General features: G+C 41.3%; 1 long non-coding RNA gene across 1 annotated transcript; it reads left to right on the top strand.

Moving 5' to 3' along the window:
- Nucleotides 1-6,524: 6,524 nt before the first annotated feature.
- Nucleotides 6,525-15,710, top strand: LOC103092691 (uncharacterized). The gene is made up of 3 exons (XR_466967.3): nt 6,525-10,108; nt 11,177-11,248; nt 11,782-15,710. It is a non-coding gene; the product is annotated as an uncharacterized LOC103092691 (long non-coding RNA).
- Nucleotides 15,711-24,099: the final 8,389 nt, after the last annotated feature.

Below are 24,099 nucleotides of genomic sequence, written 5' to 3'. Positions count from 1 at the left end.
AAATGCTAGGGTTGAATTAGGTGATCTCTAAAGATCTCACCAGCTTTGATTTCTAAGGCAGAAATGTATTATGGACTGCTTTGTGGAATCTGTGCCAACAAACTCCCATCCCTCTCAGATAGTACTTGCAGTTAGAGAAAACATGAATTAGAATCGCATTGGTATGACCTTGGGTAAATCACTTAATCTCTGTCTACCTCAGTTTTCTTACTTATCTTACCTCAAAGTGTCCCATATTTTGACAGTTAATCTTTTCAATTGTATAAGAGAAGCTACTGGATGGGAGGGTGAGTCTCAGCACTTGAGGATAAGCAGCTCTCCTATGGGCAGGACCCAGTCACTGAGACCATGCTTCATCCAAGAAGAATTTCTTGCATCTTCCCAGTACAGTGATTCTTAAAATACTTTCCTCAGAAAAAGACTTGTACAAGAATATTCATAACTTTGTGGTGGCAAAAATTTGGAAAATGAGGGGATGCCCTTCAATTGGGGAATGGCTGAACAAATTGTGGTATCTGTTGGTGATGGAATACTATTGTGCTAAAAGGAATAATGAGGGGGCAGCTGGGTAGATCAGTGGATTGAGAGCCAGGCCTAGAGATGGGAGGTCCTAGGTTCAAATGTGGCCTCAGACACTTCCCAGCTGTGTGACCCTGGGCAAGTTACTTAACCCCCATTGCCTAGCACTTACCACTCTTCTGCCTTGGAGCCAATACATAGTATTGACTACAAGATGGAAGGTAAGGGTTTAAAATAAAATAAAATAAAAATAATGATCTGGAGGAATTCCATGTGAACTGGAATGACCTCCAAGAATTGATGCAGAGCAAAAGTAACAAAACCAGGAGAACATTGTATACAGAAACAAATACACTGTGGTACAATTGAACGTAATGGATTTCTCTACTAGCAGCAATGCAATGATCCAGGACAATTCTTCTTTTTTTTAGATTTGAAAAATTTCAATTGAAAATTTTGAACAATGATACATGTAAAACCCAGTGGAATTGCTCATTAGCTCCAGGATGGGGGAAGGAAGGGAGGGAAAGAACATGAATCATTTAACCATGGAAAGATATTCTAAATAAATTAACCAAAAATAAAAAATTCCCCCTCTCCCCTGCCAAATAAAACAAAATATCTTCCTTTGACCCTTGGGTCTCCAAGACACTTTCAGAGGACTTTCCTCTTTAAAATTATTTTCATAATAGTACACTGAAATTTTTCAGAGGCTGAAAATGTAAAATATTTACACATATAAAATATTTACTTTTTTAAACAAATAAAAATACAATTAGGTGACAGAGTGTATAAAGCTCTGTGTTTGAAGTAAAAAAGACTCATCTTCCTGAGTTCAAATCTGGTCTTAAACACTAGTTATGTGACCCTGGGCAAGTCACTTAATCCATTGGCCTCAGTTTCCTCATCTGGAAAAAAGGCTGGAGAAGGAAATGACAAACCACTCCATAATCTTTGCCAAGAAAATCTCAAATGGAATTGTGAAGAGTCAGACACAACTGAAATGACTGAACAACAATGAAAATGAAGTCTGTTAAGATCTCCTCTTGTACTTTTGTACAAATTGTTCTTTTGCCTTACAAATGGATGAATCTACAGATGTGACTAAACTTATTATTTTGCTTATATTCATGGGATAGCACCAACTAATTATCAAAGAAGACCTTTTGTGTGAATGTTTGGCAATAAACACAAATGGTGCTAAAATATTTTAAATGTGGAATAATTTTTTGGAGTCTCATGGCTTAACATGGAATACTGTTGACAGTTGCATTAATGGCATGAAAGCATTGGTAGCTTGAACTGCTGATGCCATAGCATGGATCAAGATGGCAGCACCAAACTTTCCTGGAACTCATTGTATTCTTTACAGTCACACACCTCCAGTTTTAAAAAAGTGAGTTTCACTTAAAATTTCTTTGATGAAACAATGAAAATGATTGCTTTTGTTAAATCTCAACCCTTGATCACACATCTTTTTAATATTCTGTTAAATATTTGGAAGATCTGTGTCAACATTTGGAAGATCTGCATAACTCAGTGAACCAATATTTTCCAAATCATCAAACATGATGTTTACAAAATCACACATGGGTAAAAGATCTGTTCACAGTGCACAGTAGATCAATGGATTTTAACATAATATAAAGTTTAGTGATATCGTAGGAAACTAACCTTTAAGGAACTATCATTTGTTGAGTTTTGCTGGAGTATCAAAAAAGACTATTCACAATTATGTAAAACACTATTAAAATACTGCTTTCTTTTCCGACTATATTGAGACCATATTTTCTTCATATAATTCAGCCAAAATAACATCGAAACAGTTTGAATGCAGAGGCATGAAAATCTAGCTGTTTTCTACTAAGCAAGATACTAAAGATATTTGCAAAAATATAAAACAGTGCCACTAAATAATTTTGTTTTGGAAAATAGTTATTTTTCATAAAATATATTATGTTAACATATGAGTTTATTGTTCTTTTTAATAAATTAATAAATATCTTTAAAAGTTATCCATTTTATTTCAAATGCATTTAATATTCGATAGCTATAAAGAAAATTCTTTGGGGTCCTTAATAATTTTTAAAAGTGAAAAGAGGTCTTGAGATCAAAAAAGTTTGAGAACCGCTGCTCTCATAGAATGTAAGCTTCTTGAGGGCAAAGGGTAACTTACTTTTATATATGCATTCTCAGCCACTAGTAAGAATTTAATAAATGTTCTCTGATGGATTGATTTGGAGGATGGGAATAATAATATCCATAGGATTTATCTAGTAGGGTTGCTGAGAGGTCTGATGAGATGATATATTTATATATAAAGAACTTTGAAAAATTTCAAGTGTTATATAAAAGTTATATTATGGTCATCATCATCATCATCATCATCATCATCATCATCGGCATCCCCTGTTCACTTTATAATGCACTTTATAAAGATTACCTTCCGGTGCCTTATTTCTAAGGTCTATACAGGAATAATCCAAGCAGAAAAGTCTGACTGGGCAAGCTTACTGTTTCTCATCTCTCAGACAAGATGGGGTTGTTGGTGGTGTTTATGGTTTTTGGACATCTAATAGTGGGGACCAAGGGGTAACTTTCTTTAATTGGATTCAAGTTGCCAGAATTACTGGCTGAAAAAAATCAGGGGAAATAAAGCTAAAAATATATCAGAGGTCTCTTAGCCAGTACCAAATTGTTTTGATGACCACTGCTTTATAGCATAGTATGAGATCTGGGACTGCAAGGCCTCCTTCCTTCACGTTTTTTTTTTTCTTGATTTCCCTGCATATCCTTGATCTTTTGTTCTTCCATATGAACTTTGTTATGGTTTTTTCTAATTCAGTAAAAAAGTTTTTTGGTAGTTGGGGGTAGAAATTTATGTGTACTTGTATAAAGAGAAGTTGTCTTAAAATAGGACCAACTATGGCAAAAGGATGTTCTGAGACTCCTCTTTCTAAACTTTTCTCCTTAGAAACCAGCCCCTTCCTAGCCCTGATATCTTATCTTGGAGGTCTGGGGATGAGGAGGACACTTGTTCCCTAAACATATAGTTGTGGGTCAAAGATCTTGGACCTAAAATTTAACTTCATCAACAATCATTCTGTAATTTATAGTCTTCAAGGGTTGCTTAGGGACACTGTGAGTTTTAAGTGATTTGCCATGGATGTCATAGCCAGTATTTGTCAAAGGTCCTAAACTGAGGTCTTCCTGAACCCAAAGCTAGCCCTCTAACATGCTGCCTCTCAGATAAAGCTATTGACATAGAACACTTTAAGGTTTGCAAAGTACTTCAAAAATATTATTTCAGCTGAACCTTATAACCATCCTGCTATATTATTATTCCCATTTTATAGATGAGGAAGCTGACTTGCCTAGGGCAACATATATTATTGGGCAGCCCAAGAGAAGAAGAGACCCTTTCTATAAAGCTGACATTTATTTTACATGTAATTAAACTGAAGGAGGATCTTCTGAAAATTTCTTCTTTGGACCCTGATTTAAATTTACTCTACTCAGGGGCAGCTGGGTAGCTCAGTGGATTGAGAACCAGGCCTAGAGATGGGAGGTCCTGGGTTCAAATCTGGCCTCAGATTCTTCCCAGTTGTGTGACCCTGGGCAAGTCACTTGACCCCCATTGCCTAGCCCTTACCACTCTTCTGCCTTGGAGCCAATACACAGTACTGACTTTGAGATGGAAGATAAGGGTTTAAAACAAACAAATAAATAAATAGATGAATTTACTCTAGCTTAGTTTCCTGTTGGCTCCCAAATGTATTTTCTGTTTAGCTCAAGGTTTTTTCTCTCGATGCTTGTGGTAGAATGGAAAATTTGGGTTCAACCAGCAACACTCCTCTGCTAGTAGATTGATACTCCAAAGAGACCAAAGGAAGAGGAAAAGAATTCATAGGTATAACAATATTTATAGCAGAATTTCTTGTGGTGTCAAAGAATTAGAAACTGAGGGCATGACAATCAGTTGGAGATTGACTAGACAAGTTATGGTATATAATTGTGATGGTTTCAGAAAATCTTGGGGAGATTTATGTGAACTGATGAAAAGTAAACTGAGTAGAAGCAAGAGGAGAAGGTTCTCAGTAACAAGAAAATCATAATAATAGGGGGCAACTAGGTCCTGAGTTCAGATTTGACCTGACACTTCCTAGCTGTGTGACCCTGAACAAGTCACTTAATCCCCATTGCCTAGCCCTTACTACTCTTCTGCCTTGGAACCAATACATGGTATTGATTCTAAGACAAAAGGTAAGATGAAGGTTTTAATTAAAATATTTTAAAAATCATAAAAAATAATCAACAATAAAAGATTAGCAAGTCTGATCACTGCAATCCAACCTGATTCTAAAGGACTTCTGATGAAAATGCTGTCCACCTCCAGAGAGAAAACTGATGTTCTGATGTGCAGATTTAAACATTTTTACCTCTTTATTTTTCTTGCTTCTCCCCTCTCCCCCCTTCTCTTTACCACATGGCTAACATTTTGAATGAAATTCATCTGTTTGACTGGCATCATATTTCTTTCCCAAGGGGTGAGGTAGGAGGTCGAGGGAGGGAGAGAAAACCTGGGTTAAAATCCTACCTCTGACCTCAGGCAAATCATTTAATCTCTGTCTGCCTCAGTTTCCTCATTGATTCAATAAAAGGCCTGGACAATTTGAGCACAAATGGTCGTCCCATGATTCAGCATATTGGGATACTTGATGGCGCAGCCTTAAACCAGTTCTCCTGGAGAAGCAAGAGCAGGGGGCCTTTATGAATAATCATCACCCATATCTGTCACAGGTCGGTGGCTTGGGATAGTACCATCCCCAAAGGCAAGCTTCTGCTTATTTGGGGGTTTTCAGTGAATCCATTTTCCATTTTCCATTTTCCCTTTGCAGGTGACCTTGCAGGGCCTGAGAAAGCCGTCCTCTAATTGGTTGGCTGGCAGAGGAAGGTCTTTTACTAAAGATTGAAGGAAGCTGCAAGAACTGAAGTAGGAAGGACGGCTATAAGGGAGATGCATGCACCAGGGGAGAGGGGGGAAGCTAGGGATTGGAAGTGCGGGCTTCCTGGTGCAGAACACCCAACTGGAGGCTGCAGAGCTTCTGTCGCAGAGTTGCTTTCACAAAAGACCAGCTTCCCCCCTCTCCTCCCCTCCCCTCCCCTTCTTCTGCAGTCTCACTCGGCCTTCTCTGTGTTCTCGTCTCCTTCCTACCATCCCCCAGTCAAAAAGGGAGGGGGAAAGTCCACTCCAAAACAGAGAGGGATACTTACTGCAGCAGAGCTGATTTCGCTCCTCGGCTCCCCCTCACCCAGCTGTTTCCTTCCCAATAGAGGTCAGGGTGAATTAGGCTAAAATTAGCCTCTTAAAGACTGGCTCGAAGGTAATAAACCCCCCTCCTCAACCCCACCCCCGTTGGGTAGATTTTCCAGACAAGTCCTTACTCCCTCCCCCCTCCCCCCTCCCCCGCCCCCCAACCCGCTGGAGAGAAGTGGCCTTGATGACAGGAAAGAATGTACCGAGCTTGTGTCAGCACAGCCAGTCTGGTACAGCACTCACCAAGGGGCTGGTTGCCATGGAAACCCGCCGGCAGCCTCAATATCTGTCTGCACACGATCCAAGAGTGGATTATCAGATTTAACCAAAGGGAGTGTGAGATGAGTTTCACCTGGGGTGGGGGTGGGGATGCGGGGAGGGGGGAGGGTACTTTCTCCATAAAAAATGATTTAAGTAGCTCATTCAGCCGCCCCTCCTCATAGAGTCTCAACCCATACGGATGAGACTCCCCCTTTCCCCACGACGCTAATTGACGACGTTCATCTTATCTGTGCTTGAACGAACATCTCCAGCAAGGGGAGCCTCCCACCTCCCAGTGTCTACTTTGGGTGGCTCTAATTGTTAGCCCGTTTTCCCTTAAATCAAGCTTCTTTGATTTGCCTCTTTGAAAATTCCACCCGTGGCCCCTAGCACAGTCCTCCGGAGCCGAGGAGAACACGTCTAAATGCTTCTTCCTTATGGCGGCAGCCTGAATACAGTCTGTCTCCCCAAGGCCAACCCCAGCCCCCCCCCCCCCCGAAGTCTGCAGCAGTTGCTGAAGATAACCCTATTCTACCTTCCCAAGGTCCTCTGCCATCCTGGTTGCCCTCCTCTGGACACTCTCTAGCTTATTCATCTCCCTATAAACATGGTGCCCACAATTGGATTTCAAACGGCCCGACTAGAGCCAAGTGTCCTCTTTTGTTCTGAACGGCAGGTTTCTCTCAATATATCTGAGAGCGTTTTCACTTTTTGGAGTGTCCTGTCGCAGCACTGCCTGACGTTTGGCATATACGCTAGAGATTCCCACTGAAGGCTGCCCAGCGCCAACCAGAAATCACAACTGTCTTTCTTTGTTTGTTGTTCCTTTTTTGATTCATGGTTACACGATTCATGATTCCCCCCTCCCGAAGCCAACAAGCAGTTCCCCTGGCTTATCCATGGATCATTGTTCAAAACCCATCTCTGTGTTCTTCATATTTGCAGTGGAGCGATCTTTTAATACCCCAACCCCAATCACATCCCCATGGAACCACTACGTGATTGATGGATCATATGTTGTTCTTCTGCGTTTCTGCTCCCACAGTTCTTTCTCTCCATGCGGATGGTGATCTTTCTCAGAATTGTTCTGGGTCACTGAATTGCTGCTAACAACTGCCTCTTTCTACAAAGCCCATCAGTGTCTAGTTGTGCTCAGGGACACAATCCTGTGTTCCCAGTTCACTGAGGACCTATCTCCTGGTGTTTTCTAAGAACTGAAGGAAAAGGAGGACACTAGTGGCCACACATATGCTGCTTAAAACATTTTTTTAACCCTTACCTGAGAATTAGGTGACCCTGGACCTTGTGACCCTGGACAAGTCACTTCACTCCTATTGCCCAGCCCTTATTGCTTTTCTGCTTTGGAACTAATACTCAGTATTGATTCTAAGACTGAAGGCAAGGGTTATTAAAAAAAAAAGATACTAAGTACTGATTTCAAGGCAGAAGATCAGTAAGGGCTAGGCAATGGGGATTAAGTGGCTTGTCCACTCACACAGCTAGGAAGCGTCTGATGTTGGATTTGAACCCACATCCTCTCATTTCATGCTCTATCTACTGAGCCATCTAACTTCCCCTACTACTTACAATTTTACAAAACACTTTCCTCAGAAGTTAAGGAAATATACAGCAAAAATACCATCACTTCCATTTTATTGATGAGAAAAGGGGCCAGCTAGTGGGGGTCCTGGATTCAAATCTAGCCTCAGATACTACCAAGCTCCTTGACCCTGGGCAAGTCACTTAACCCCCTTGTCTAGCCTTTGCTACTCTTCTGACTTGGCACCAGTACTTAGTATTGACAAGATGGAAGGTAAGGGTTGAAAAAGATGAGAAAAGTGAGGCTTGAAATATTTAAGTGATCAGCCTGTTTGCCATATTTGGTTGGTGTCAGATCAAACACACAGAGCTGGCAGGGACCATTTAGACCAATTTCCTCCTTTAAAGAAGGACACAGACACGTGAAGTTGAATAGTGTCACAGACAGGATTTGAACCCAGTTATTGTGGCTTCAAACCCAGCACTCTTTCCCTGGAGACAAGACTTCTGAATCCAAATCCAGTATTTTTTCTCCTCCATGCTCATCCTAGGTCAGAAAGGGTTATTCTGTAGGAATACAGAAGGGGTCAGAAGGGCTTGCTTGCACCCCACAATGACACCTCTCAACCATCTGACACAACAGTACACACAAGATGCCATTTGCCAGAGTTTTTCTTGACTTTATCCTCAGGAAGCTGTGGAATCTGCTCCTATTTCTTTGTTACCAATGATTTATCCAAGCCTTTTCTGAGTCCACTTTAGATCAGGCTTTATTGTTGTTTAGTCGTTTCAGTCTGGTGTGACTCTTCCTGACCCCACTTGGGATTTTCTTGGCAAAGACACTGGAATGGGAGGAGTCAAGGCTGATTGATAAGAGGAACCCGGAGCCCTTGGATCACACCTTTCCTAGAACATTGCTATAGTCTCTTATAGATCTCATTCCATTGTAGATTATGGGACACACTGCTGCTAAAGTAATTTTCCCTAAATATAGATAGACATAACCATGTGACTTCCCCCTCACCTCTTTTTTTAAACCCTTCCTTCCATCTTAAATCAAAACTAAGTATTGGCTCCAAGACAAGTAGCAGTAAGGGCTCCACATTGGGGGTTAAGTGACTTGCCCAGGGTCACACTGCTAGGAAGTGTCTGAGGTCACATTTGAACCCAGAACCTCCCATCTCGTAATACACTGAGCCACCTAGCTGCTCCCCTCTTTTCCTTTAACCTTCAGTTCAAGCGCCATCTTCTGCATTGAAAGCTATCCTGATCTCTTCCAATTGTATTGAGTTACTTTGTATACATGCTTTTATTCACTTTACACAGAATCTCTCAATATTCTTAGTGCAATCCTAAACTATCAAAGGTTAAAAGTACACCTAAATTCTAAGCTATTAAAAATTAGTTTTGTTCCAGATTTCTAAGCTTTTCCAGGTTATTTGGTTGTCTTCTGTGGTATCTGACTCTTTGGGACCTCATTTGGGATTTTCTTGGTAAGATACTGGAGTGGTTTGCCATTTCCTTCTCCAACTCATTTTACAGATGTGGAAACTGAGGCAAAGAGGGTTAAGTGACTTACTCAGGATCACATAGTAAGTGTCTGAGGCCAGATTTGAACTCAGGAAAATGCATCTTCCTGACCCCAGGCCCATCACCTAGCTTCCCTAACCTTTAATACCTTAGAACCTTAGTGCATTCCTAACCTTTAAAAAGGGGTATCTAGGTAGCACAGTGGACAGAGAATCAGGCCGGAAGTTAAGAAAATCCATCTTCCTGAATTCAGATCTAGTTGTGTGACCTTGGGCAAGTCATGTAACCCTGTTTACCTCAGTTTCCTCCTATGCAAAATGAGCTGGAGAAGGAAATGACCAAGCACTCCAGTGTCTTTGCCAAGAAAACCCTAAATAGGTCACTCAGAGTCAGATGCAACTCAAAAACAACTAAACAACAATCCTGCATTTGCTGGAAGACCTAAGTGTGTAACCCTCCCTGCATTCTCTCCCCCCTTTGAGTAACATAAAATCAGTGGTGTTTGGCCCTACTGTATGCCACTTAGGTGGTAAGAAGCCAATTTTAGGTTGATTTTGGTTGAGATTTGGTGGAGGGATGGAAGGAAGGAAGGAGAATGGAAGGGGATAAAGATGATGGAGAGAACAAAGAGGGCAAAGAGTGCTAGGGACACGAGGATAAAGCAGAATGATTTGTCAACAAAATCTGTCTTCCTCTTTGAGGCTTTATAGGGCACACATTTTCCCATCCCTCTTAATCCTTATCTGACAGAGAGGATTTTCTAGCCATTAAATCATAGCTTTTCTGGAAAAAAAGAATAACCACCCAAACCCCCAGAATAATGTCCCACCCCCTCCTTCCCACTACCTTATCATTTTCTGTCAAGCTCAGGCAATGGATGGAGTAGGGAAGTGGAAGGTCAGTTCTGAGGAATGGAGGAAGACCCAGAAGGCATCCTTCCAGGTAAGTGATTGATGCTCTGGGTTTCTTTATCCCACAAGAAGCAATTCTTTGCACAGGCTTGCAGAATATTGTTTTTCTATCTCCCTAGGCAGAAATTCTCTTTAAAGATTTTAGTCAAGTGAAGGTCTCACAGAGAGCTGTGCTGATGGTCAGAGTAGCCCCCAAGGCACCTCCTGAAAGAACAGTCTGGGGCTTTGAAGGGAGCTGCTGCTGTGTTTGTTTTCTAAAAATCCACCACAAAGATGGGGTGGGAGTGAGGACAGGGATTAAAGGAATGGGAAAATTATGGGGAAGTTCAAAACAATTAAGGAGGGTGTGCCTGCTGGTCCTAGAAGAGCAGTTTGAGGTTCCCATTCCCTTTTAGGGGATTTGAAAAGACAACATTGTCTTCATAATAACATTAGTATGTTTAATTTCCCATATAATAAATGTAAGTTGATAGAATCCATATAAGTAAATGCTTTGTTTGGGTGGGGTTCTCTAGCATTTCTAAGATTATTAAAGCAATACTGAGACAAAAAATTTGAAAATCGCTGCTTTGGAGTCTAGAGGTATGTACAACTGAGTACCATTTACAACAATATTAATAATGATACATCGATTTTTTTTCTCCATGTTTTAAGACTTAAAAATGTGTTTTCCAGAATAATCAGGATCACAGATTCTAGGGATTTTTAGAGGGGGGAAGCCACTTTAGGGGTGAACCAGTTCAACCTTTTCCTATTACAGAGGAGGAAAGGATCATGGTGTGGTGAAAAGCTGTCTGGACTGGGAATAAGGAGCCTGAGCTCTGCTATCTATACACAGTCACTTCATGTCTTTGGGCCTTAGTTTCCTTATTTGTAAAACTGGGAGGGAGTCACCAACTAGATGGCCTCTATAGGATTCTTCCCGATCTAGATCGACGATAGACACTTTCTAAAGTGCCTGTTTAGTTTTATGAAGCTCAGGGAGATTGGGTGATTGTTTAACCAAGCTCAAACTCCTTGGAAGATGATTTGAGGTGAGAACAGGGATTTGAACCCAGGCCTTTTGCTCTCTCCTACCTAGCTTTCTTTGTTCCCTTAGGAACAGAAGACCTTGCTGGCTCTGAGAGGCAGCATAAGAAAAGACTGGAGATGTTTGTCCTCTTCTTGAATGGTGAGTAATCAACAAGCCTCTTCTCCATTTCTCTTTCTTCTTTTCTCCTCTCCTCCCTCGCCCTCCTCCCCTTTCTTTTCTCTTCCCTTTGATTTAAGCCCAGAGCGCAGCTTTGAATGTTGTACGCATGCGTAAGGAAACCTATTTAGAAATGCTTGAAAACCACACAGCTTTTACCCATCAAGAACACATTTAAAATGGAGAAAGTGAACTCTCTCTCTGTGTCCCTCTGTCTCTGTCTCTGTCTCCCTCCCTCCCTCCCTCCCTCCCTCCCTCTCTCTCTCTGTCTGTCTCTCTCTGTCTGTCTGTCTGTCTGTCTGTCTGTCTGTCTCTCTCTCTCTCTCTCTCTCTCTCTCTCTCTCTCTCTCTCTCTCTCTCTCTCTCTCTCTCTCTCTCTCTCTCCTTCTCGCTCTCCTCTCTCTTCCTCTCTCCCTCCCCCCCCCCACTGCCTTGCTTCATCACACTCCCCCTCCAGCAAAATCCAAATTCCTAAATTCAGTTTTCTTTTTCAAATTTTCTGCTTCTTATTTCAGTTATGGATCCATGACCCTACCTACACTACTCACTGGGTGGTTACACACCCTGGCTCTTTCCTTAAAGAAACAGTCTCCTCTGACAAACAAAGACTCTCCATTCAGTCTCTTGCAACATTCCAAGCCTGATAGGGAAGGATGGCACCAGGAGAGCCAGTTACTCATTCCAAATTAGAAAGCCCTGGCCAGGGAGGATCACAGAATCTTGGAGCTAAAAGGAATGAGAGAGGCTGGAGGCTGCCTTGTCCAGCCTGTCTCTGGGGAATCTCCTCTGCCTCAGGTTTTTTGATAATGATAATAATTACAGCTGGAACATCACACTTTAAGGGTTACTCCAGAAAAAAGACAACAACCCAAAGAATTTGAGTCCGTGTCTATTTGTGCAACAAAATACATGCAACAAAAATACAGAAAGGTATTTATTAGAGCAGGAACAAAGGCTACAGCAACAGTAATCTTACTTCCTGGTGCATCTTTAATTAATCATTCAGAGTTTATTGAGCACTTGTAATGTGCCTCCATACTAGCCGGAAGGAGGGAAAGGCAGAGACAGAGAGACACACAGATGTATGTTCCTTTCAAGGAATTTATGATTTTGGAGAAGATGAATGTAAGAAACTATGGACACAGGCCAGCTATGTGGCTCAGTGTATAGAGTCAGGCCTAGAGATGGGAGGTCCTGGGTTCACATTTGTCCTCAGATACTTCCTAGCTGTGTGACCCTGGGCAAGTCACTTACTCCCTCTGCCTACCCCTTACAGCTTTTCTGTTTTGGGATCAATACACAGTATTGATTCCAAGATGAAAGGAAAGGATTTTTTCCTTTTTTAAAAGAAACTATGGAGAAGTGCTAATGTTAGTGATATGAATAATATTACACTTAGCAGGTAGCATAGAGAGGAAATCCAAGATGATTCTCCCAAAGCAAGTAAGTGCAAATCAAAATTGATCTGTGAAACTGAGGTCAAGGGAAGGTGCCCAAGTGAAGAAAAAAACCACAGAAGTCAAGAAGTAGAAAGAACTCTGGGCCAGGATTCAAAATGGGGGAATGGAAGGACTTAGTTGAGAAGGTGGCATTTGAATTGACCTTTAAAGGATGAGAAGGAATTCAACAAGGTCCTAGAGGATAGGAAGATGTTTCAGACCTCCGGAATAGTCTAAACAAAGGTACAGAGGTGGGAAAGTACAAGGCATGGCCAGGGGCCCCCAAAAGGAATGTAGAGAATACCTATCTAACTGCCAACTGTTATTGGATTCACATCTAGTAGAATATCTCTTGATAAAAATTCCGGAATCCTGGATCCAGGACTCAGTTCTTCTGAGGGCTGGGAATGGACTCAGCATTCTGTGCTTTCCATTTAGTGCCCTCTTTTTTTTTTTAAACTCTTAAAATTGGCACTATGTATTGGTTCCAAACAGAAGAGCTGAGCAATGGGGGGTTAAACTTGCTTAGAGTCAAACAGCTAGGAAGTGTCTGAAGTCAAATTCGAACCAGGATGTCCTATCTACAGGTCTGGTGCTCTATCCATTGAACCACCTAGTTTCCCCCCTAGTGTCCTCTGAGTGTCATCTCACTACTGCCAGATCATCTCATGACACATTGGTCTAAATAAAGGCAGGCCAGACCCACAAGAAAAAGTCTGTGACTTCCAAACCCATGTTTCCTCTTGTTCCCCCCCCCTCCCCTGCTTCTGAGTCATAGAATCACATATTCATAGACTTTTCCAGTTGGAAGGGATCTAAGGAGTCTTCTAGTTCAACACATATATGATAGGTGGCTCAGTGGATATAGAGAGGTTGGCCTAGGGACACGAGGTCCTGGGTTCAAATATGGCTTTAGCCTTCCTAGCTGTGTGAGCCTGGGCAAGTCACTTGACTCCCATTGCCTAGCCCTTACTGCTTTTCTGCCTTTTTTCTCTAAAGAGAAAAAAAAAAAAGGAATGGAATAATCACCATAACTTTCTTCAAAAGAGATCATCCAGACTTAAAGACTTTTAAGAAGAGGATACCTACTTTCTCAATTCAGTCCATTTCACTTTTGTATATATCTAATTAATATGAAGTTTTTTCCTGATATCTGACTTAAATTTGTCTCTTTGTTACTACTATTCAGTGGAAACTCCTCTGGCTTCCTTCAACACTCAGCCCATCTCTCATCATTCTTGAGGAGGTCTTTCCCTTTCTCTATGTTGATTATGTCTCTTCTAAAATTACCTGCCATCCACTCTGTATTAATTTGATTCCATAAATTAAATCCTTTCTCCACATAGCTGTCCTTCAAATATTTGAAAACAGTTATCATGCTCCCTCTTCTTTCCCAGTCTTTTGGTCTTTCCAGAAGAAACCTCTTCAGTTCTTTCAATTTTCATAGAATATGGGCTCCAGGTCCTTCACCATCCTGGTTGCCCTTACCTGGAAAACCTGCTTTTCAATGTCCTTCAGCTAAGTGGCAAAATGGACAGTGTTCTGAGACTAGAGTTAAGGGAGACCTGGAATCAAATCTAGCCTCAGACACTTAATAGCTATGTGACACTGGGCAAGTCTGTTTGCCTCAGTTTCTTTAACTGTAAAATGGAGATAAAGTTTCACAGAGTTGTTATGAAGATGAAGAAAGCATATTTGAAGGCATTTTGTATACAGAAGGCACTTAATGAATACTTATTTCCTTCCCCTTTCTTTCTTAAACCAAGGATCCCAAAATTGAACAAAATAATCTATCATGATGCTCTAATTTATCATGACAGAGTCCTTGACCTAGTGTTAAATACTTTGCTATGGAGTTTTGTTATTCCTGTTTGCACATTTCCTTTCTTACTCTGCACTGGCAGCCAATGTCCCAAGAACTTGGGGAAGGGAGGTGAAACAGACAAAACAAGATGGCCCTTATAATTCTCTTTAGTGAAGACAACTATATTTTTCAACTGAAATGGATTAATCTCAAAAGGAAAAGAAAGGGAAAAATCCCGACAGGTAGAAGGTTGTCAAATTATAGTTATAGGGCATGAGAATGTTATCCCAAGATACTTCTGAACCAGGTATAATGAGCCAGCACAGCTTCCAGGCTCATTGGTCCCATTCCATCTAAGGAACTTCCCCTTTGTAGATTAGTGCCTTCTTTTTGATTTACAATCTTAGAAAGGTTCCTGAATTGACAGTGTGATATAGCAAGCCTTCTTCTGCCTCTGCTCCAATCTCCTCCCCAAAATTAAATGCATCATTAGCTGTATTAAGTGAAGTATATGTTCCAGGAATAAAGAGGAGTGAGGATCTGCCCATGTGATATCATCTTTCAAGTATTATGCTGAGTTCTAAGTGTTTTCGTTTAGGAGGGCATTGGTAAATAGGAAAGAAGCCAGGATCCTGAAGAACCTTAAGTCCTTGTCATATTGAGGAAGGATTGAAGGAACTGTGGATATTTAACTTAGAGAAGAGAAGACTTGGGGCTTTTTTAAAGGCATATTTTATTTGGGAAGTATAGATTGAACTAGCTGGCCACTACAATTCCTACTGACTCTAAAAAAATTATGCCAATGCTTTCATTATTTATTTAAAACCTTACCTTCTATCTCAATAACAACTTTTAAGACAGAAGGGCAAGGGCTAGGCAAACAGAGTTAAGTGACTTGCCCAGGGTCATACAATTAGAAGCTAATAGGTTTAAAGAGGCAAAATCAGGGCAGCCAAATGGTTCAATAGATAGGGAGCCAAGAGTAGAGATGAGAGGTGCTGGGTTCAAATTTGATCTCAACTAGGCAAATCACTTAGCTCTGATTGCCTAGTCCTTACTGTTCTTGTGCCTTGGAACATTGATTCTAAGATGAGGGTTTTAAAAAAAATGCAAATCTTTATATTTCAAAAGTTTCTCTTTCTATGACTAACTAGTGCTTAAGATAACATAGCTATAGCTATAGTTACAGTTAGGACTTGAAACCCAGCTTTTTAAAATTGAAGTTCATTTAATTAATTAATTTAGAATATTTTTCCATGGTTACAAGATTCATGTTCTTCCCTCCCCTTCCCCCCACACCCCCAATAGCCCATACACAATTCCACTGGGTTTTATATGTATCATTGATCAATACCTATTTCCATATTATTGATATTTACACTAGGGTGATCATTTAGAGTCAAAATCCCCAATCATATCCCCATCCAACCATGTGATCAAGCAGTTGTTTTAATTCTGCATTTTTACTCCCACAGTTCTTCCTCTGGATGTGGATAGCATTCTTTCTCATGAGTCCCTCCTTAATGTCCTTGCATTTGATTGTACTTGTATTTGAGTGTATGTATATGAGTGTACAATGTTCTCCTGGTTCTGTACCTTTTGCTCTGCATCACTTCCTGAAGGTTGTTCCAGTCTCCATGGAATTCTTCGACTTTATTATTCTTTTGAGCACAATAGTATTCCATCACCAACAGATACCACAATTTGTTCAGCCATTCCCCAATTGAAGGGCATCCCCTCATTTTCCAATTTTTGGCCACCACAAAGAGCGCAGCTATGAATATTCTTGTACAAGTCTTTTTCCTTATTATCTCATTGGGGTACAAACCCAGCAGTGCTATGGCAAACCCAGCTCTTTTTGACTTTGAGCTCAGTGTTCTTTTCACTAGCCTACCCTGTTCCCTTGCCCATTATCCTGTGAGCTACTTTAATTCAAGTCAATAAACTTCTATTAAATGCATTTAAGTTCCTTCTTGAATGTAGGAACTCTGTTCTATTCATCTTTCTATTTCCCTCACTCTCTAGCATAATACTTTGCTTTAAGTAGGCACTCATTAAATGATCATTCAAATCCTTGTTGAATCTTATAAATTAATTTACCCTAGGTATTAAAGACTTAATATGTAACTCCTCTCAAGAGTATCACATTTCCATATTAAAAGCAAGGAAGACAACCTCAACAAGAAGGAATATCTCAATGGTGTCATTTCAGAAATCAGCAGAGGAAGTGTTTTCTTTGAGGTGTGTGTGTGGGTCCTCTCCTAGAGCTCCTTAAATCACACCATTAGATATGACTTTTTTAAGCTACGTGCACAACTAGTCCTGGTTTCCAGAGACTCAGAGAGGCGTCATGAAACAATGACCTCAGAGCCCGGAAGATCCGAATGGAAGCCCCCATCTCTTCTCCCTATGGGCAGCCATTTCCGGCTACAAACTGCAAAGAAGGCGCCGTCTTGCATTGGTAGACGGAATTTCTTTGCCCTTAATGAGGGAAATCCTCAGTCCGTTTTGTATACTTGACTATCATAATCTGCAGATCAGGGTGATCTGCAAAGTGATTTCTTGATTGCAGCTGACCCTGGTAAAGGCTCCAGAGGGAGGCTCCAAAGTATAATTCCTCTCCAGTCCCTGGAAAGACACCTGGTTGGTTTCCAAACCACATGTGAAGGGGAGGGAGGGAGGCTGCCGGGGGTTTGGGGAGGTAAGCGTGTTTGACCCAGCCTGGGCACGCTAGAGAAACCCTCTCTTGTCCGAGAATTCCACAGCAGGTCTCCGTCCAGGGTGGGTGAGGGGCTCGCCAGGCAGAAGTGGAGGAACAGATTTTGTTGAAAGCAGAGTCAACCCTCTCTCCCCCCTCCCCCCCGGATCTTTGGGTTTTATGAGGCCCACAAGTCATTTCAAAACAAAATGAATGAAGAAACACTCCACTTTGAGTCGGCATGAGTAACCATTCCCTTGGCTAGCCTTGAGAAGAGAAAAACAGAAATAACAGCGTAGGAGCTACGGAAAGTGGAAGGGCTCAGCTGCTCCGGATTAAGGCGCCGTCTTGGAGGGGGGAAAAGAGCAGGGACGGTGTCTGCTGCTCTCCACAGGCTACTCGGCACACCGCCATCAAGAAACAAAAGCAGGAATCCATCCTGTGGGCGACCGGCAGAGAAGATGCTGCTGAGATCCAGGAAGTCTCTCATTTCATCCTTCGCGATACTGAAAAGCACCCATAGAGACCCTTTTTAATTGCTTTCAGCAGCCTCTTATTTGCAACCAGATGGCAATTAATCATCACTTAAGTTCATTTCTGGATTGCAGAGTCTATTAAGTCACCTGCAGTCCTGGAAGGATTCTTCAGAGGGGAAAATTATCGTCCTCGCGGACTCGGCTGTACCAGTCCCACCCGGCACAAATGTTTCAAGGCGGGCCCTGGAGAACGGGACTTAATGGCCTAAATTCGGAATGGCACCCATGGCGGGTGGGGAAATCCTGGATCCTTGAAGTATTAAAACACTAGCCTTCTTGTTGTTGCTAAGCCCGGCGGCGGCATCACTGCCTTTCGAGTAAGGAAGGCTGGAGCCCAAGTCTCGACCCTGGCACATACTGGCCGCCTGACAGAGTCCCCCAGTGCCCCTGGACAACTCTACATTTTTGCTTTCTCAATGTGATTTTCTCAAGGGCTGGGTTTGGCTCTTGTCTTCCATTATGCCCCTATCGCTAAGCAGGGCGCTTGGCACTTAATAAATGTTCATCAACTAATTAAAGCTAGGATGTGTGGACCTGGCATCTCACATTAGCAGAGGGAGTTTCCTCACCAGGACATCTCTGCTGCCAGGATGAAATCGTAGATTGGGACAAAACAACCACATTTAAAAACCTACTCACAAACAATATCTCATACTTTAAACCTTTTTTAAAACCCTTACCTTCCATCTTGGAATCAGTACTATGTATTGGTTCCAAGGCAGAAGAGCTAGGCAAGGGGGGAGGGGGAGACCTAAGTGACTTGCCCAGGGTCACACAGCTGGGAAGTGTCTGAGGCCAAATTTGAACCCAGGACCTCTCAGCTCTAGGACTGGTTTTCAATCCACTGAGCCACCCAGCTGCCCCCACACACGTTTAACTTTGAAAAGTGATTTTACAACAGAATTACTTCCCCCCTCCCAGCTCTTTCATAAAGCATTTTATTTGCTCAGATGGCATAGCAAAAATAATGGATACAAAACATTCCCTCACTCTGACGTAGACACAGGGAAACCATGCATTCCCTGCCTAAGTTCTCAGAGAAAAATCTCTTGAGGAGAGTCTTATTTCCATGAGGAAAGAGAGCTGGACCCTTTCTCAGACTAACACACTAAAAACACATAATGCCGGAAAGGAAACCAATTATACCGAAACGCAGTTGTTGAAATGTATATATTTTTTAAAGTTCATAGACCCCAGGCTAAGAACCCCTAAATCTGACAAGGAGAGATTGTACGTCTATAAAGCGGAAGGTACCAAGGTACCAACAATGGACAAGTTTAAGGGAAGAAAAGGGCAAGGAAGATGTTCCTCCATCCATTTAGTACAGGAAGCCACAGACCATATGGAGAGAAGGGCAGTTGCATCACTACTTCATTAAGAAGAACAAACAGCTTGGAGAAGCAGGACATAATGGATAGAGTTGGCCTCTGAGTGAGGAAGACCCACATTCAGGTCTTGATCCTGATACACACTGGTCAGTCCACTTACCCTCTTGATAGACAATTTTATTGGTGTTCAGTTGTTTTAGTCGCGTCTGACTCTTTCTGACTCCATTTTGTGTTTTCTTCCCAGAGATAAAGGAGTGTTTTGCTATTTCCTTCACCAGATCATTTTACAGATGAGGAGATTGAGGCAAATAGGGTTAAGTGACTTGCCCAGGGTCACACAGCTTGTAAGAATCTGAGAAGCACCTTGAGGGGAAGGATTATTTCATTTTTGTCTTTGTATTCCCAGCACCTAGTATATTGTACATGTTACATAATAGTCATTTAATAAATACTTGTCTGGCTAATTAAAGAGCTCCAGAAGCAGAACCAGGAGAACAATGTACACAGAAATGGATACACTGTGGCACAATCAAATGCAATGAACTTCTCTACTAGCAGCAACGCAATGATCCAGGACAATTCTGAGGGACTTAAGAACCCTATCCACATTCAGAGAAAGAATTGTGGGAGCAGAAACACAGAAGAAAAACAACTGCTTGGTCACATGGGTTGATGGGGATATGACTAGGGATGTAGACTCTAAATAATCACCCTAGTGCAAATATCACTAATATGGATATAAGTCTTGATCAATGACATATAAAACCCAGTGGAATTGAGTGTTGGCTATGGGAGAGGGGAGGGAGAAGGGCAGGGAAAGAACTTGAATCATGTAACCATGGGAAAATAATCTAAATTAATTAAATAAATTTTTTCTAAAAAAGAGCCCCAGAGACCCCAACAATGACTTACAAACACCACACCATCTCCTCACACTTAGACAGAAAGAGACCAGTCTAGTAGCAAATTGGAAGGTTGTGAAAACCCCTTTCTAGTTATATAGAAAAATTTTATGCATAACTTGGAAAAAATAGGCAATTAAAAACTTTTAAAAACATGGTACTGTGAGGTTTTGCAAAGCATTTTACAAATATTTCATCCCTGGGAGGTAGATGCTAAATGAAGCAGATGGAGGTTAAGTGATATGGTGAATAGATAGTTAATATCTGAGGATGGATTTGAACTCAAATCTTTCTCATTCCAAATCTAGCACTCTATTCTCTGTGCCATTTAGTTGCCCCTACGAAGAATATGGCCAGCTTTTAAAACTAGAAGATATTTTTCTCCCCAAGTTTATTTAGTAATTTAAAAAGAACATGTTGCTAAAAAGAAAGTATAATTATTTGATAAACTTATCAGTGGAGATAATAATAGTCTGATGCTTCTATGAATATCCATTGCTGCAGATTATCACTACTCCACACCTTTTCTTCTGTGGGATTCTTTTTTATGTCTTTCCAGAAAACTTCATAGTTAATTCACCCAGTATGCTGGAGACCTCTGCTTCTTCTTTTTCTTAAAAACAAAAACAAATGGTCCTTGTCTTCAGTTCCAAGGCAGAAGAGCAGTAATACAGGCTAGACCATCAATGGTGAAGGTTTTTGAGTTTGTGTGTCTAGAGGGCAACTTCAAGCTGTCAAGCACACCCCCCCTCATTACCTGAGAGGGCAGAGGGAGCAAGTGCTTGCTTTGGGTGACTGGACAGAGGGGCAGCCACACAAAAAATGTCCTTGGGGGAACAGAGCAGTCCCTCCTTGCCTATACTCTGCCAATGTTGGTCTAGTCAATTGGGTAAGTGGCTTGACCAAGGTCATACAGCTAGGATGTGTCTGAGGCCAGATTTCAACACAGAACCTCCTGTCTCTGGACCTGGCTCTCTATCCATTAAGCTGCCCATTTAGCCATTTCTTTGCTTCTTTTAATTATGGTGGATACTGGTAAAGCCTTTGAACTTTTCATAAACTATCCCTTATTCAATCTTTGGATCAGATACTCCTTTTCTATTCTAGCATGCCCTTCATTGTGTGGCTTATGTTGCTTCTCCCACACAAATTATCATCAATAAGATGCTACAGGCAACCTATGCCCACCCGTGCATCTTTTTATTGCTATTTGTATTACTTGACATTTTGATTCTTGTGAGATTCTCATTGTTCCCTGAGTCATTGCCATATATAACTTTACTGAGAAATGTTGCTAAAAATGATAGGCTTCTGCAGTAGAGAGCATTGAAAGCAACTTTCCAAATGTCTGGCCTCCTTCCTCTCTTCATTTCTGGGCTTAGCTTGATGTCCATTTGAAATACTTATGCAGTATAAATACATAATGATAAAAGCGTAACATATATATGTACACACACAGATGGACTAAATCATTGGGCTACTCATTTAACTGCATATTCAAATTTGGGTACTGTGTCATTTTTAGGTATCTTTTTTTCCTTCCATGATGGATGATTGCTTAAATCCTTCTTCCTTCCTTCCTTCCTTCCTTCCTTCCTTCCTTCCTTCCTTCCTTCCTTCCTTCCTTCCTTCCTTCCTTCCTTCCTTCCTTCCTTCCTTCCTTCCTTCCTTCCTTCCTTCCTTCCTTCCTTCCTTCCTTCCTTCCTTCCTTCCTTCCTTCCTTCCTTCCTTCCTCCCTCCCTCCCTCCCTCCTTCCCTTCCTTCCTTCCTTCCTCCCTCCCTCCCTCCCTCCCTCCCTCCTTCCCTCCCTTCCTTCCTTCCTCCCTCCCTCCCTTCCTCCCTCCCTCCCTGCCTTCCTGCCTTCCTGCCTTCCTGCCTTCCTGCCTTCCTGCCTTCCTTCCTCTCTCTGTCTCTCTGTCTCTGTCTCTGTCTCTCTTTCTTTCCTTCTCTTTTAAACCCTTACCCTTTGTCTTAGAATAGATATAAGTATTGGTTGTGGAAGGAGAGTGGTACAAGGGCTAGGCAATGGGGGTTAAGTGATTTACCCAGGGTTATACAGCTTGGAGGTGTCTGAGGCCAGATTGGAACCCAGGTTCTTTCAACTCTAGGCCTGACTCTCTAGTATCAAGACTAGAGCCAACTAGCTGCCCCAACATCCAGGCCATATTCTAACTCTGCAATACCTACCCATTATTTCTGGGGCCAAGGACAACGATCCGTCTTCAGCTTTTGAAAAACTTAAAGACAGCTGTTAAGTCTGACCTCACCTACAGGAGTCTTGACTTTTCCAAGCTAAATAGCCACACCTTCTACCTGCCATTGTATGGCGTGGTCTTGAGCCCTTGCACTAGCCTTTTCTATGCCCCTTGTATAGTTGGAAAATCTTGTACCTTTGAACTATGTTCCCCAGAATTCCTTTTGTATCTCCCAGCATTGCTTTCACTGCGTCCTCCTGTTTGCTTACAGGATTGTTTGGTTACATGATTGGTTATAAGTTTGCTGTAACTCTTCCCTCTTCCTCTTTCTTTCTCATGGCTTAAATGAGTTAGCTCCCTTTTAACTCTAGTTTTTTAATTTTAATAAATCTTATAAATATAATACTTGAGTTATTGTATATTAATTGTAATTGTGACACCCTCCTAACATGGGGTGGCCAGATCAGAGCCCAATACAGTACTCCAGATGTGAACAACCCCTCTTCCACAAGACAGCCTTTCAGGTAGTTGGAGACAGCTGTGGGACTAAGGTAGAGTGGCACAGGCCATGACAGGGAGGGTCAAGAACCCACATCTTTTGTTCTGGATGCCATGTAACCTATGGCAATATTAATTTTATTGGCCATAATATTGCATTATTGACTCATACAAAAACTCTCATGTCTCTATTGTATGAACTGTTACTTATCTTGTCACACATCTGTCATCACATGGTATGATGGTCAGGGTGCTAGACTTGCATTCAGGAAGACTTGTGTTCAAATCCTGCTTCAAATAATGTAACCCTAAGCCACTCCCACGATCACTCAGTCATGTTTAATTTATCTGTTGAATGGGGATAATAATAATATTTACTTCTTAATGTTGTAAAAATCAAATGAGATGATGCTCTGCAAACTTTAAAAGCTTTATAAATGTGAGACATTGTTCAACCTATTCTAATGTAACATTTATCTCTGTTAGATTTCATTTTATAAGATTTGTCCTATCAGTGTTTTGAGAAATTGGTCCTGAAATCTACCATTTTTAGTTAAACTAGCTTTGTGTCCTCTACAGATTTGATAAGCATACCTTCATCTAAGGCATTCTTTAAAAAATGTTCAACAACATAAGGCCAAGAACAGATCCTTAGGGCTCAACACTAGAACCCTTCTTCCATTTTGTCATGTATCCATTAATATCTAATTTGGGAGTCTTGTCAATCAGTTCCAACTAATTGTACTTTTATCGTTCCCACATTCCAGTCAAACAGGACTACCAGTTCTTCCCTGAACTTGAGACTGTCTCTTCCTCCTGAACATTTGTGCAGATTGTACTCGTTCCTCATTTAAATCTTTCAAAATCTGTGTCTTCCTTCAATGTTCAGCTTAGGTACCACCTGCTCATTGAACTCTTCATCACTGGAGAAATTATTTTTTTAGAGATTGTAGTCTACGATTTGCATAGAAAGCATCCCCAGTCTTTGGGGAATCGCTGGAAAATTGTATACTAATGTGATGATCTATTATTAATGTGTAAAGAATGGTAAATGTGAAAAAAATCAAAGAAACTTGGGAAGATCTCTCTGAAGAAATGCAGGATGAAGTAAATAGGGCTTAAAGAACAATCTACGCAATGCCTAAAATAATGTAAATAAAATCAACATTGAAAGGCAACAAAATTCTAGTTAATTACAATGACCAATATTAATAGTATATCTCAGGTCAACAAATGTTTATTAAACATCTATTCTATATAAAACACTGTGTTTGAACAAAGGGGTACAATGATATAAATAAAATGGTTCTTGCCCTCAAGATGTTCACATTTTAGGGAAGAGAGAAAACCATATACCAATAAGTCTATGTAACACCCTGTCCACTCAGATTCAGTAGTTCCTTAAAGGACAACTCTATGATTTTTTTTAAACC

This window comes from Monodelphis domestica, chromosome 4 (genome assembly GCF_027887165.1).
Source record: "Monodelphis domestica isolate mMonDom1 chromosome 4, mMonDom1.pri, whole genome shotgun sequence".
Lineage (NCBI taxonomy): Eukaryota > Metazoa > Chordata > Mammalia > Didelphimorphia > Didelphidae > Monodelphis > Monodelphis domestica.
Note: the sequence above shows the minus strand (reverse complement) of the source record. Positions and strands in the feature narration are given on the sequence as shown.